Raw genomic sequence first — 15370 nt, forward strand, 5'->3', positions numbered from 1 at the left:
TTTTGTGAGGTTATAATCAGAAAAGTGACTTTGTAAACTTCATATTGTGAGGCTCTTTATTTGTTTACTCTCCTTGGCTTACAGATCCTGTGGGCTCACTTTATCTATCAAAAGCAGATTTTGCTAACAAGTTCTACTTGGCATCAGGAAACCAGGTTGTCTCTTTCTGCCTCCTACATCACTGCCAGTGATAAAGATCCTGCAGTCAGAATTCAACTCTCAATTCTGTTCATGTTGCCTGAGACAGAATAGATCCCAGGTTGTTTTCCCATCACCAGACATTCAATGCTACCAGAAGTAAACATTTATATGTGTCATAACAAATAGTGAGCAGGTATGACTCACTTGTGAGCATACATGACTCAAAGACACACACAGGGTCTGATGAGTTGAATAAGCAGATGCCATTTTGACACTCGTATTCTGCTTACAGTACACATAATCTCATTTTATGGTATAACTCAATGCTGCATTAGTAATAATATATAGTATTTATAACTTGTCTAGGGAATGTATAGCTTGTTTAAACCACATTGCAAACATTAATCAATCAATTCTCACATCCCCAAAAGATAGTTAATTTATCCTTGCTTTAAAGATGGGTAAGTTGAGACATGAGGGCTGTGTAGCTACACTGAAGATTTTCGGAAATTCACTCATCCATTGCATGCCCATAGGTGGCAGCAACATTAGGAGCATGAATACAGACACGCTGCCAATGACCCTGATCACACTGGTTAAAATTAAAAACCAGCAACTGTTAGTGTCTTATCTACATTGGGTGCCCTCCCTCTTACTTCCACTGGTTGGATTGCACTTGTGCTAGAACAATGGTGAGGGCAATTTGCCTAACGTGTAAGAGGCATAGCTTGTCTTGTTACACTTGTATAGTCTTAATATTACAAATGCATTCAGTTCAGATGTAAACTAAAAGGTGCATTATCAGACAAGAGCTGAATTCATTGGTCTGTGTTTCTCCAAAGCAGCTAAGGAAAAAAGAGCTTGTGACTAAAGTACAGGGTCAAGCGTGAAATCTGCATTCTGTTCCCTAACTGCCACTGACTCCCTGGGTGAATTACGCAAGTCACTTTGCCTGTCTGTGCCTCAGTTTTCCTCTCTGTGAAATGGGGACAACAATCGTAGGTATCATGATGATTAATCAGTGTTTACAGAAGTCTGCATCCACAAAGTTTCCCAATTTCCATTGAAATCAGTGGAAGTTAGGAGCTTAGATACCTCTGAGGATCTGGGCCAGAGAGCTTTGTGGTCCTCAGATAAAGATAGCTATGGAAATACAAAGCATTATAATAATATAGTTATACAGTTAAAAAATAGTATCAGAGGGAAAGAGCAATGAAAGGCAGAAGTGAAGGAGAAAAAAAAATTGACAGCTGAACTGAGTAGGAGGGTCACTATGAAGGAGAAATGCCCAGGAAGGGAGGCTGTTCTGAACTTTGGTAGCTGCAGAAGGAGAAATTATCCTCATGCCACTCCCTTCTGAGCTGTTCATTGTTGTGGTTCTCATTTGGAATCTTTGTCATAGTCTGGAATGGTGAGTGTTACATGCTCAGGTTTGGGATTCAGAGGCAGGAATCCCATTTTGGTGAGTCTGTAGCCTAATGTCTCCTCTAAGCACAGAGAGTAAAAGTGCCTCTTTCAAGTGCATCTGGATTCTGCTCATAGCAGCTGCTTTCCTCACTAGGAGACCTCTGCGAGCTCACGTGTCTCTTCACTGGGATGAATGATCAAATTGCTTGTCACTCACTGCTCTTTGCCCCACCTCTCCACACAGCACACCAACTCTCTGTGCACAGATGGGAGGAGACTGACTCGCATTGGACAGAAGTCTTTTTCCCAGCACGTGAGCTGCCACCTGCAAGAACTGAGCAGCAGCTGCACTTAAAAAGAAAGAGTAGACACTGACAGGCTGAAACCTAATGCATGAAGACCTAAGAAGCTGAATATGGACGCAAGGGGAAAGTCAATGTCGATTCCTGAACCAAGCCCTTTTCCCTCAGGCTAAAGTCCAACACCAAACTCTGCAGACTAATGCACTGACACCAAACTGGTGCCCTCCACTGGGACCCTGCAGTCCAAAAGCTGATGGTAAACCAGAGCCCTTATCTGCAGGCTAAGGGCCTGATGCCAAAGCAGGACCCTCACTTGGGACGGTATAAGCTAAAGCAGTGGTTCCCAAACTTTTTTACTAAGGTGACTCACTAACTGCATTTTGTCTTTTTTTTTTTTTTTTTTGTGACCCACTCAGGGGTCCAAATTTGTGAGGCAAGGCCCAAAATCATGGTTCAGCATCCTTCTCTTCCTCACCTTGCCAAGGGAGCACCGACCCCCTGCAGCAGCACCCTTTTCCCTGGCCCCACAACTCTAATCCTGGCCTGGTGTGGAGGGGAGGCATGGGTTGGGGGTTGAAGAGCAAAGCCACCCTGCATTAACCCCCAGTGGCACCTTCTGTCCTATGGGGCCAGGCCCGGCTCCCTGCTCTGGGTGTCAGAACCTAGTGGAGAGGGTGGGAGGACCTCTCAGGTTTGGCCCAGCTGCCCCTCCATCATGAGAGGATGGCCAGCCCAAATCTGAATGGGAGGTGTTGTGGCCTGGTGCACGGGATCACAGCGCCAGGCCAATCTGACAGGGCAACTCTGCCGTCATGAGGGTTAGCAGGGCCAAATCTGAGCGGCGCTGCAAACCCACGTGCCAGGTCGCGATGCCCAGCCCTGCAGGATAGGAGGAGCAGCCCTAGGGTGAATGGAGGGTGGGCTCAACTGCAGCCTCCACCAGGCCCCAAGCCACCATCTGGGAAACACTTGGCTAAAGCCCAGCACAGATCTAGGGCCAATGTTGCCTGGGCCCCATCGGCCTAAGGGCCTGGCTCTGAGCTGGGGCCCGCATGGGGGCTGGGCAGGTTACAGAGCGCTGTGGAACCAGCCTCCAGTGCTCTCAGCAGCCAGGCGGGTACATGGGGCTTGGTACGTCACTTGACCGGCGGTGCGCGAGGTAGCCTCGCCCTGAACCGGGGGGAGCCCAGCCCGGCTGGTGAGTCAGGGCACGCCCAACCCACTCCTTCCCCTTCGCCTCCCGCCCTGTCACAAAGCAACTGGTGGGCACCGGCTAACTCTGACTGACAGCGTCTCGCAGCCAATGGAATCCAAGGATCCGGCCCAACGGCACAACAGCTAGCCAATAGCTGAGCAGCTACAGAGTGTGAGCGTTTCCCCACCCACCCACGCCGGCCTGTTGGCCAATCCCAGGGCGTTTTGGGGGGAGAGTGGCGTGTCCAACCCCCAATCGAATTGCACGGGCGGTTGCTAAGGGGTAGTTGGTAGTGGGAGCAAGGCCGGTGCGGCTCGGAGTGAGTCGGCTGCAGACAGATGGCAGCTGGTGGTGCTGGAAGCGTCGAGAACAGGGACCGGGCTGGGCCTACAGGTGAGGCGGACGGGGGCTGAGACCGTATCCCACAGCATCCCGGGGGCTGGGCAGGGGAGACGGGTAGCGAGCAGGCGGTGACCCTCCCGCCATCCGGTGAGGGGAAGAGAGACCGGGCCGGGATCGAGCGTCCCTCAGCCCGCGTCCATGGGGGGGGGGGAGGGGGAGAGTCGGGCAAGGATCGAGTGTCTCCCACCCCGCGTCCATGGGGGGCGGGGAAAGCCGGGCAGGGATCGAGGGCGCCCTCCCCCTTCCATCACCGCATCCTTCTAACTGGGGGGAGTTGGGCAGGGATCAAGTGTCTTCCCTCATCCCTGCCCGCACCGGGGCAGCGATCAATGACCCTTCTCTTTCTCCCCCATCCCTTTGGCCTTCTCCTTCCCCGGTGGATGGCAGGGCTTTCCCGTCCCTCCCCGGATCAGAGCGAGGATAGCCCTCATTGCACGTTTTCTAGTGCTCTGTGCAGCCCAGTTCAGAATTACCCCCGTGTCACAGGCTTTCACCTGCGCTTTTTGGAGTCCGTGCCTCGCCTGGGTGCATCTGACTTCGTGAATGTGCTGTGGCATTCATAGTCCGCTTCCTCCCTTTCTTAACACACCCTTTTTCTCCTCTCTCCTGCCCCCCCAAATGCTTTCATCCTTCGTGAGGCTTCATGCACTCTGGATATTTGCAACCTGTTCTCCTATTTTGCCCTCTTCCCCTTCCCTATTTCCATTTAGCTGTGCTGCACGTGTTTAGTTCTTTCTTTGTAATTCAATCCCTACAGTCCATGATCACTTCTCTTATTTCTATTCATCAGTGTCTGTCTGCAGTCTACCAGGTGCAGTTATTTCAATGCCATGTAAAGGGACAGTTGCCTCCCAATTTGCTGATGTGATACCTCTGTATGAGCAGTTCAGAATTGTAGGGGCCTCTACTGCAGCCATATCACTTTGCAAACTCAACTCTTGTTTGCTGTCCACTGTCACCCTAAGTCTCCTTCATCTGTTCCTCCCTTCCAAGTGTCATTTTCCCATTAGGAAAAAACTTCTGGATTATTTGCCGTAACTCTGTAGGTTGTAGCTATCTAAATTGTATCTCCATTTGCCTGCTTATACTTTTAATCTCTTGTTTTCCTTATATTACTACTTTGTCCTCACTAGTGTCTGAAATACCATTCAGATTTGGTGTCAGCACACTTAATGAGCTATAATCGGTCTTTCCACATCATTCAATAAAGATCCTAAATAAAAATGTACATAATACTAACCCCTGCTGCACCCCTGCCCCCTCCCAGTAATGCTTGTCATTGTTATAGCACTTCCTCATTCAAGGAGCTCAAAGTTCTCTACAAAGGTGCAGTAGTATTGCTATCCCCATTCTACAGCTTGAAAACGGGAGCACAGAGACCAAGTGACTCATGTCACAAGTTGATGGTGGTAGACCTAGGAACTAGAACTCAGGTCTCACTTCAGTCTGGTATTTTATCTACTGGGTACATTCCTCTCTTTTACCTCCTTTCCCAACCAACTCCTAACACCGGGTATCTTTCTGAGACAAGGTGGTAATATCTTTGATTGTGTACTGAATGTGAATCATATGTTGTGATAGGCAAGTGTAGGAACCATGGACCTTAAGAGGAGCATTGTTGGGAGGTGCTGATCATTGTAGTGGTGGAGGTATGTCTGCAGGTTTTGCATTTGTTCTGGCAGGGTCCAATGCTGTTCAAGTAGTTGTGTTTTGGTCTGTGGAGAGCTTGCTCCTGATGATGAGGTTGGGGATTTGAAGGCCAGAAGAGGGGGACTCAGGAAAGATTTCTTTCAGGATGGGATCCCCATTGAGTATGGGTTACAGTTGTTTGATGATTCTACCTATGGAATCATTCCAATATGGGTGGAAGCTGACTCCTAGTGGTGTGTGATCAGAGTGGATTTTCTGTAGTAGAATGTCCTTGTTTGGTGAAGGCAGTTTTGTGTATTGAGGTTTATATCCTGGAGTTTCTCATTGATGTATATTCTGTGGTATCTGAGTGCATGACTGTAGATAACAGATTACTTGATGTGTTTGGGGTGGTTATTGGATCTATGAAAGTAGGTGTGATGATCTGTGGGTTTCTTGTATATGGTTGTTTTGTAGGGTTCCATCGCTGAAGCTGATCATGGTGTCCAGGAAGTTGATGCTAGTATGGGAGTGTTCTGGAGAGAGTTTAATGGACGGGTGGTGGTGGTTGAAATTATGGTGGAAATCTATGAGGGAGTTTAATTCATGTGTCCATAGGATGAAAATATCATTAACGTATCTGTTACATCATTGTTTTATGGTACTTTTGTCCAGAAATTCTTTCTCAAGGTGGCCAATGAAGAGGTTGGCTTGTTGAGGAGCCCTCCTAGTACCTATGCTGTTCCCATGGTTTGGACAAGGTGTTTGTGGTTGAACGTAAAATTGTTATGGGTGAGGAATCGTGTGACGTGAGCTGCTGCCGAAAATAAGGACGCTGTCAATTTTTCTGATGGCGGGAAAGGACCTGGTGCGCGATGCGAGTTGCCGCCGAACATCAGGATGCTGGTACCTTTTACGACGGCGGGTAAGATGCAGGTAAAATTCCATAGGTAATGTGTGCATGCCTATGACTGTGGGGGATGTTGGTGTATAGAGAGGTGCAAGGATGGTGTTCTGAGGGAGGTTGTTAATGTTGTGGAGGAAGTAGGTTGTGTCCTGGAGGAAGCTGGCCCTTTGTATGGTGAGATGTTTGAGGATGGTTTCCATGAATTATTCCTGCAGTAAGAATGCTGTGGCCAGATATGATGGGTCTGCATAGGTTGCCTTGTTTGTATATCTTGGGAAGCATGTAGAATGTCCCTGTGGTGGGTACATGGGGGATGAGTTTGTAGAGTTTCTCTTGGAGTTGTTTGGGGAAGGATTTGATTATATCCTTGTTTTCCTGGATAAATATTGGTATGGGGTCTTATTTGAGTTCTTTATTGTAGGTGGTGTCAGAGACTTGTCAGTTGGCCTCCATTTTATATAGTCATCACGGTTGAGGACTGTCATGGCACTCCCTTTGTCTGTTGGTTTGATCACTCTCAGATGGTTAGATTTCAGGGAGTGGAGAGATTGTGGTGAATGTGATGTTTAAGGATTTCAGTCAAAAAAAAATTTTGGGGGGTCTAATACAAAATATTTCCTCACCCACCTTGTCTCTCTAATATCCTTGGACTGATACCGCTACAACAATACTGATATATTTCTGGCATTCTGTAACCAAATGTCCTTTGACTGCCACTTGCTGTCTGTTCAGTTGTCAGTCTGAGTGACAGTGTTTTCTCCAACCCAGTTTGAGTTTTCAGGTGAGATTTCATGGTGAACTGTATCAAATGTTGAACTACAATTCATGTGTTACAGCTGTTGCATTTCTTTCATCAACTGATGTAACGCGTTTTTTTAAAAAACTCAGGCTTGTCTTCAATGACTAGTTCTTTATAAACCCACAGCTATGCATTCAGTTTCATTAGACCCTGGATAACTACTTGTTTCGGTTCTGATTGAAGTTATAGTTGTCCTGTTGTCGTGGTAAGTACCAGGATTATTATTTCCTCAATTTTTTTTAAAATGGCTACCATGCTAAACTGCTGGTCTATGAATGCCTGTGGTTTATTAATTGAATCTGCTGATTGGTACAAAGTATTCAGTATTTCACTCTTACTTTTTATCAATAGCTATTTTATTATAGCTATTCCTGCCTAAACTCTCAATTTCAATGAGATGGGCTTTAAAAGGTAGCTCAGCCATTTTAGAATTCTCACTAACATTGCACTATGCCTTTCCTCATTTTATTAGATCTAATTTCTCTTGTGTTTGGCTGCCTTTCTGTATTTCTAACAGCTGGACTTTGGCTACATTTTCATTCTGCCTTTTTTGTTTTTTGTTTCGGTTTTTTTTTTTTTTTTTGTCCCTATCCTCCAGTTTTTTCTCTTGGAAACCTTAACTCAGTTCCTGTGTACTGGTTTGGTTCCCACACCGCAAGGGGAACTTGGGCAGACTGCTGTTTTATCCTGTTCCAGTGGAGATGCATCGATTTTGCTCCTGATGTTATGTTCATCTTCTTGTTGGCTTCATTAAGGAGGGTATAGGACAGAAAGCTGCATCTCTAGGGAACTGGATATTCAGGCTCTAATCTGTGTTTGTTTAATAACCTTTTGCCATACATATTCTGTCGAACATATCTGCAGCTTTTTTGTACTGAATGTAACTGAGCATTGCTTGGGGGCTTGTCTACACTTGCAGCAGTGCAGCCTGTAGTGAAGATGCTGATTATGCTGACGGGAAAGCTTCTTGTATACGTACTCCACCTCCCTGAGAGGCAGTAGCTGTATTGACAAGAGAAGCCCTCCTGTTGATATACCGCTGTCTGCACCAAGAGTAGATTGCTATAACTGTCGCTCAGGGATGTGGATTTTCCATATTCCTGAGCGACATAGTTACACCAACATAAATTGATAGTGTAGACCAAGCCTGAGTCTCAGTAGAGGATGGCAGTTGCCTTGGGCTTCATTGGTGCTCCTGCCCTAGGCCAGGTGCTGTACAGGGATAAGCTCTTCCTGTTTATTCTGGGGATGAAGTAGCTTCCTACAGGAAGGGCTGTGGCTTTTGAATGAACTTTTTCTAACCCTGTTTTCTCTTCACGTGAGATCTGTGCTTCCTATTTAATGAGCTAATCCAACTATAAGATGCTGTCAGGTTAGCATTGCTGTAAAGCATCATAGGTATGAGTAGCACTTGTGTGACACGTGAAGATGTACCCTCAGACACACTTACCTATCCTGAAAGGCACAACATCTAAAATATTACAACACTGTTGTGGGTGGAGGTAACAGGCGAAGGGCATGGAGTGATGAAGGAATAACCAGAATAACACTGGATTTGCTTGGCAGGTACAAGTCAAGTTGGTTCCGAATTGATGGGGTTTGGGTGTCTGGCGCTCAGCTGTGGTGGAGACAGCTGTGAACAAAGCAGTTAGCAATTTAGTAAATATAGTATCAGTTGCTCTCTGGACTGGGATTTGTAATATCCGTTGGCTACCTGGGCTGCTTTGTGCTTAACAATTGTAAGTAAACAATTTGCTAATTACAGTAGTGACTCACTTGGCCTTTCTGTTCCTCTTTTGCGTTTACAGAAGATTGCAGATGACTTCAGTGGGGTCATTAGGATTTTATAATAAACACATTCAGTGGCTAGTAATACTGCCAGTAATACTTACCCAGGATAAATCTTGACATACAAGGTCTCAGTTTGGGCACAAACTAGCTTTTAACCAAATTTTGCTTTAGGTGGCAGGTCTTGTGCTTTCACATGCTCTGGTGCCAATATTTTGTATTGCATATTAAGCTTCTCTGAAGTTTTGTTAATGTTTTAGAATTATTTTCAGTTATGGTTTTGGATTTGTTCTGGAGATTATTCAGTGTACACTGCATTAGTGATGTAAAACATTACATAAATGTTAAAATAACCTCACCAGCTGCTGTTAATCTAAAATGTGCATTAAGTGTTTTAATATCTCCAAACATTTGAAATCTGATCATATGTACAAATACATTTTCCACTCTTTCTTTAAAAGCCAAATCTTGTGTTAAAGGTTCATCTGATGGGCAGCTTAATCATGTATTTAAAAGGGTTGATTAACTTCAGTACCATTCAACCGATTTCAATGTCAACATACAAGGATGGAAACAGCCTTCTAATCTAAGCTTTTTGCTTGCTGTTTTTTATTTTTTTATAAAAGGTCACCCTTGTCGCTGATACATCATCTCCAGAGGTAGCAATGGTGGGAACAGTGATTGGGGTGCAGGCAGTTGGCAGCATTTTAAGCACAATGTAACATGACTAAAAGCAGTTTTGTATAATATGATTCTTACAATTCTGGTACTTACTCCAGGGTCACACTCCCATTGCTAAAACAAATTGAATGCTGCTAGTGCTAGCAGCGGCAGTGGTAGGAAACAAGCATAAGAAGTCCTTTTGTAGAGAAGGCTGTGTTTTTTCCCCTGTGTCGTCATATACATACAACAGTGAGAACAGTTGCCTTGTACTGAAGTTGCTAATAAGGAGACTGATATCCTGGTCTTACAACAAGATCTGGATGACCTTGTAAACTGCAGTAATAGAAATAGAATGAAAGTTAATAGTGGAAAATGCAAGGTCATGCACTTAGGGACTAATAACAAGAACTTTCGTTATAAGCTGGGGATGCATCAGTTGGAAGTGACGAAGGAAGAGAAGGACCTGGGCGTATTGGTTGATCACAGGATGACTATGAACCGTCAATGTGATGTGGCCGTGAAAAAAGCAAATGTGGTCCTTGGATGCGTCAGGTGAGGTATTTCCAGTAGAGATAGGGAGGTGTTAGTACTGTTATACAAAGCGTTGGTCAGATCTCATCTGGAATACTGTGTGCAGTTCTGGTCTCCCATGTTTAAGAAAGATGGATTCAAACTGGAAAAGGTACAGAGAAGGGTTAGTAGGATGATCTGCAGAATGGAAAACCTGCCTTATGAGAGGAGACTCAAAGAACTTGGCTTGTTTAGCCTAACCAAAAAAAGGCTGAGGGGAGATATGATTGCTCTCTCTAAATATAACAGAGGGATAAATACCAGGGAGGGAGAGGAATTATTTAAGTCCAGCACCAATGTGGACACAAGAACAGATGGATATAAACTGGCCATCAGGAAGTTTAGATTTAAAATTAGACAAAGGTTTCTAACCATCAGAGGGGTGAAGTTCTGGAACAGCCTTCCAATGGGAGCAGTGGGGCAAGAAACCTAGCTGGCTTCAAGACTGAGCTTGATAAGTTTATGGAAGGGAATGGTATGATGGGACAACCTAATTTGGCAGCTGACTGATCTTAGGTTACTAGCAGTAAATATACCCAATGGCCTGTGAAGGGATGTTAGATGGGGTGGGTTATGAGTTACTACAGAGAATTCTTTCTGGGTGTCTAGCTGGTGAGTCTTAAACCCTGAGCATGTGGACAACTGATTGCCATATTTGGGGTCGGGAAGGAATTTTCCCCCAGAGCAGATTGGCATAGGAGCTGGAGGATTTTTCACCTTCTTCTGTAGCATGGGGCATGGGTCACTTGCTGGTGGATTCTCTGTACCTTGAATTCTTTAAATCATTATTTGAAGACTTCAGTAACTCAGTAATAGGTTAGGGGTCTATTATAGGAGTGGGTGGGTGAAGTTCTGTGGCCTGCATTGTGCAGGTCAGACTAGATGATCATAATGGTCCCTTCTGACCTTTATTGTCTGAGTCACACCGTTAAATTTTGGTTTCAGCATCTGCATCACTTCACTTAAATAGTATGAAAATAGATAGTTGGAAGTGGAATCATGGGAAGATCGATCCAAGGCATTAGCATTCTTTTTCACTTTGGATTGAGCTCTCGGGAATGCTACAACCTTCAATAACTCCTCTTTTAAAGGCTCTTGTTGTCACCTAAATAGGTGTGTTTTCATCTTTCAGACTTGTAAGACTGAGAAAATTAAATCTAACCAATTTATACAACTTTAGGTGATTTCTCTTTGCACTTTCAGGTTGTTTATTTTTTTTTTAAGCAATCTTTAATAGCTGGAATCTAGTTGACTTCACTTTTTGTTTCAAAAGCATTAGCTCAGTATAGCAGATTCAGTTGCAATCTTTCCAGGGGAATAAACTCCAAATAAATTTGTTTGCACTGGAAGTAAAAATGAACATGGAAACATTCTTACGGTTTTGACAAAGCTCTGCTTTAAAAGACCTAATTTAGGGGTTGGGCTTGAACCATATGATGTCAAAATAACGGAATATAATGCACACCAATAAACTGACAATGCAAACTATTTAACTAATTCTAATATATATTATGTAATTTGTGATTATAGATTTAGTATAATCATATGCTAAACCTCACACCTTATATAGTACCAGCTGATGTCTCTGATCTGGCTGGAGTCTGAGGTTCTCTGGCAATATGGTATGAATGTGCCCTTCTGTAAGGAAATTGTGGCAATAATTGGTTGGGTCCTGGGATGTAGCAGTGATTTTTATCCTTTGATTGATAGTTGAGGCAGTGTTGATGTGTTTGCCATGGTCTTTCGTTCTGCTTGGCCAGGAAAACCATTTTGATGAACTAGAAGTGCAGAGTTTAGATTTATTAAATTTGTATTATGAAATGACCTGGTGATTGTAGTTGGAATCCCACTGTGCTAGTTGCTGTTTGGACATGCATTAAAATCTGAAGTGCATATACTGTGAGAAATACGCATGATTCATTAGGCAGATCCAAGCTGAAAGTATTAAAGTGACTGATTTTTAGGGAGGAAAATAGGCACCTAAGTACCTTTACAAGTTACAACACTCACTGACTTTCATTGGGAGTTAGGTATTTCCCTTTGAAGATTTTGGGGGGACATGAAAGGGGTGTGGAGGGTGACATTTTCTAGAAGCCTAAAGTTCAACTGATGGAGTTCTCAACTGACTTTTTAAGGCTTTACATACATCTTGCATTCCCGCTCAGTTCTCCCCAGAAGCTGAGAACTGCATGTGCCAGAAGTATTGTGTACTTTTAGTTTTTTTAATTTATGAATATAAAACTTAAAATTAAAGAGCCCCCCATGACTCCTGCTACTACTTTTTCCATCGGCTGCAAACATGCTTTGTCTGAAGGGCTCTTCAAGGTTCCTCTTCTTATGCATAGTCTTGGAAAATGGAATTCTCTGAACACACTACACTATTCCTGCTTGTGTGTTTCCTGCAGGTGCTGGGAGACTGCACAGGTAACCAGGTGCAGCTTCAGAGGGAGATACAGTCAACATTACAGGGAATAGTAGGTATTTTTCTCTAACTGTATTTTATAATATTTGGTTTGCCTAGTCTGTCTCTTGATTACCCAGCAGCAGTTCCTGCAGCTGACCAAAGAGCATCTGTAATGTGCTCTGCTTCCAGTCCTCTTGGCTGAAAACAGTTCTGGTGTGGGGACTTAGACTCTGGTGACAGTGCAGAGAAGGGAATCCTCAGGCTCCCTACCAGTAGAAGGGCTCAATAAATATGAAGCTTGGACTGTATGACTCTGGGTTTTTTTTTTTTTTTTTAAATACTGTGAGGGAACTTAACAGGTCTCATAGATAGCTACATAGGTTCTGTTTAATAGGCCTAAAAGATCAGATTACAGCTTCAGTGTTGCTTCATGTAGCTGTGACTTGATGTCAGCAGCATCCCACTCAGGGCTTTAATGAAGTAGCATTGCACTGAAGAGACTGACTGTGCAGTAATGGAGTGCTGTTGTAAGGTGCTCTGAGATTTGTGTATTTCCCCTGTGCTTAGTGTATCTCTTGCTCCAGTGGGGAGCAGGTTAGGTAAATAAATAACTTGCTGCACGCTATTGCACCCCTGTTGGAGGGGGGTTGTTCGGTATTTTTTCCATAATAATTCTTGTGGCTGAGCTTGCTTGTGAGATCTGTAAGGTTGTCTGGGGTTTTTGTTTGTTTGCTGTTTAGGTACGTCATCAACCATAACTTGCGAAGTATGCATGTTGCAGTTACCCTATCAAATACGGACAAATATGAGGAGGTTCATCCTTTGGGGTTCCAGCACACATGAGATTCTGTAGTTACAGAATTACTCAGTGTTGCCAATTAAATGGTGCAGGTGCCTTGGTTCTGTTTTAATCTGATGAACAGGAATCAACCAACCTGCTGTCCTCTTGAAGCAGGATGACAGACTGGTATCTTCTGATCCATGCATAAGGGACTTCACCGATGTCTGCACTATTGACAAATCACTTGCACGCCATAGGTCTTGTTTCCAAATCTAAATGTAGTTTTATATAGGATAATTCTCCATATTCTGAAATCAAGCCAAACTGATGTAGCCTAATGGGGCAAATTGCATTACGATGGTTCTATACCTATCCTTGATAAATGCTACTCAAGTAATAGTGGATGTATTTCTGAATGCACTCTTCTTATATGCATTAGCTTGGTTTGCCTGGTTCCCTGCTATTTCGTAAACATTGTTTGTATTTTGAGCTGTGGGATCAAACATAGGCAAGGCAGGGAATGTGCTTGGGTACATGTGAGTTTATTTGCTTTGTAAGATAGTGTCAGATGGATGCACCTTATCAGGGCAACCGCAGAGCCCTAATAATTTTGTATCAGTGTACATCTGACATGTATACCCTGTGGCTAAATGTAGTGAAATTGTCATATTTCTTTCTGACAAGCAGGCATCTGCTAGTCTGCTTTGTGGAAAGTTAATTGGAGCAGCAGTGAAACTTATAGAGAATCTCTCAAATGGGTTGTGAAAACTACAGATTTGGAACAAGGAAGACAAAATGCAGCAGCTGCCTGTGATGTGTTATATGTGAAATGGTTCTGTTGAAACATGCTGCTAAGGAGAATTAAAGCAGTTTCTCTTGGGAGAAGGGAAGAAAGATAAGAGGCTCTGGCTGCAAACTTGACTTCTGTGGGAGCACAGAAAAGGGTCTCTATTAGCAGGTCCTGAAGGGATTCCCTGCTTACACAATTATCCAAGTAAAGTAAATTTGCTTAAAACCCTAATGCGTATGGGCAGATCTCTTCAAAGTGTTCAACTCCAAGGGTGTCTTTTGAATGCTGGCGACTCTCCCTAGAATCAGCTGACTTGTTGAACATTCCTGTCAGTCTGTGTCCAGCTAGAATGCTAGATGGTGTCTTGTGCAATGTAAACACTCCTATGACCTTAGAGCATTTCCACACTTAAAATACTGTGGCTTGTATGCTATGAAACAAAGAATTTAAAATGCACCAAAGGCACTAACCAAGAAATTCTTATTAACCAAGAACCCGATACTAGCCAGATCCTCTGCTCTGAAAGCTGACTGACTGACCGACCAACCAATCCCTGGTTTGAGCACTGGTTTTTGACACAAGCTATGCATAGTCTTTCAGCATTGAATTGTGTGCTACACCTTTGATTTGTTCAGTTGGCCCTCATAGGGCTTGTCTGCACAATCAATTTGTTCCCTTTAAGCTAGGGTTTGAATCTACCCTACGCTAGCCTTCCACTGTCTATCTGTGGGGACCCTGCTGATGTGCATTAACAGTTAGTTATGTGCTCTGAGTTCCATTTCAAAGGGGATTAGATTGTCTTCACAGGTGTTAAATAAGGAGACCCTCTGTGCAGGGTCTATCTCAAACACGCTTCTTAGGACTTCCTGCCAAATGATCAGAAGCTCTTTAAGGTGTTCTTTCAGCTTGAGGAGAAGGCACAAATAAGAGCTTTTGTTCTGCTGAGTGAGGATGCAAACATTTTCATATAATTGCATAAAATTTGAAATAGCAGTTTGATATCTCACCATCCATGTGTTACTGAGCCTGCAAGAAATAAATGTACAGTTTTGTTCTACTTGTATATTATGTTGTCCTTTGTACTGCTTGCTATGGAGATGTACAGCAACTTGTAGGTCAATGAGAACTGAGTTCCTTTGTACTTGTATGGAGAAGACACTATTTAATATGCATTACCAACCCTTCCCCCTCCCCAACCAAATCTACTCCTGACACATTAATTCTCTATGCCTGAGCATGCTGAACATAAGCAAACTGAGTCAGGAAGACACTATCCTGTCCACATAATTCTTAGACAATTTTTAAGGCCAGAGGGGACCATATCATGTATTATGACCATATAGTCTGACTTCCTGAATAACACAGGCTGTAGAATTTCACTCAGTAACTACTGCATCAAGCCCATTACTGCTGGTTGAGCTACAGCATATATTTTAGAAAGAAGTCTAGTCTTTAAATTAAGATGTCAAGTGATGGAGGAACCACTATAATCACTTGATACATTATTCCAGTGACTCCCCGTGACCTTGTTTTAATGGAAACATCAGTTAAAGGATTTTAAAATGTCACCATCTTAAACTTCCCTTAACTTA

General features: G+C 43.7%; 1 protein-coding gene across 2 annotated transcripts in view; it reads left to right on the plus strand.

The window, feature by feature from the left end:
• The first annotated feature begins 3343 nt into the window (after positions 1–3343).
• The window catches only part of ABHD2 (abhydrolase domain containing 2, acylglycerol lipase), a 62548-nt gene continuing 50521 nt past the window's right edge, over positions 3344–15370 (plus strand). Inside the window, exons 1-2 of one of the 2 annotated variants that reach the window (XM_067555671.1) lie at positions 3346–3438; positions 12209–12277. The gene's annotated coding sequence lies outside the window, so the exon portion shown is untranslated. Of the gene's footprint in view, positions 3439–12208; positions 12278–15370 lie in introns of both variants that reach the window. The other variant, XM_067555670.1, reaches the window with a different exon arrangement.

Source organism: Emydura macquarii, unplaced genomic scaffold (genome assembly GCF_026122565.2).
Source record: "Emydura macquarii macquarii isolate MOO-44397 ecotype Brisbane River unplaced genomic scaffold, CSIRO-AGI_Emac_v2 contig_1644, whole genome shotgun sequence".
Classification (NCBI taxonomy): Eukaryota; Metazoa; Chordata; order Testudines; family Chelidae; genus Emydura; species Emydura macquarii.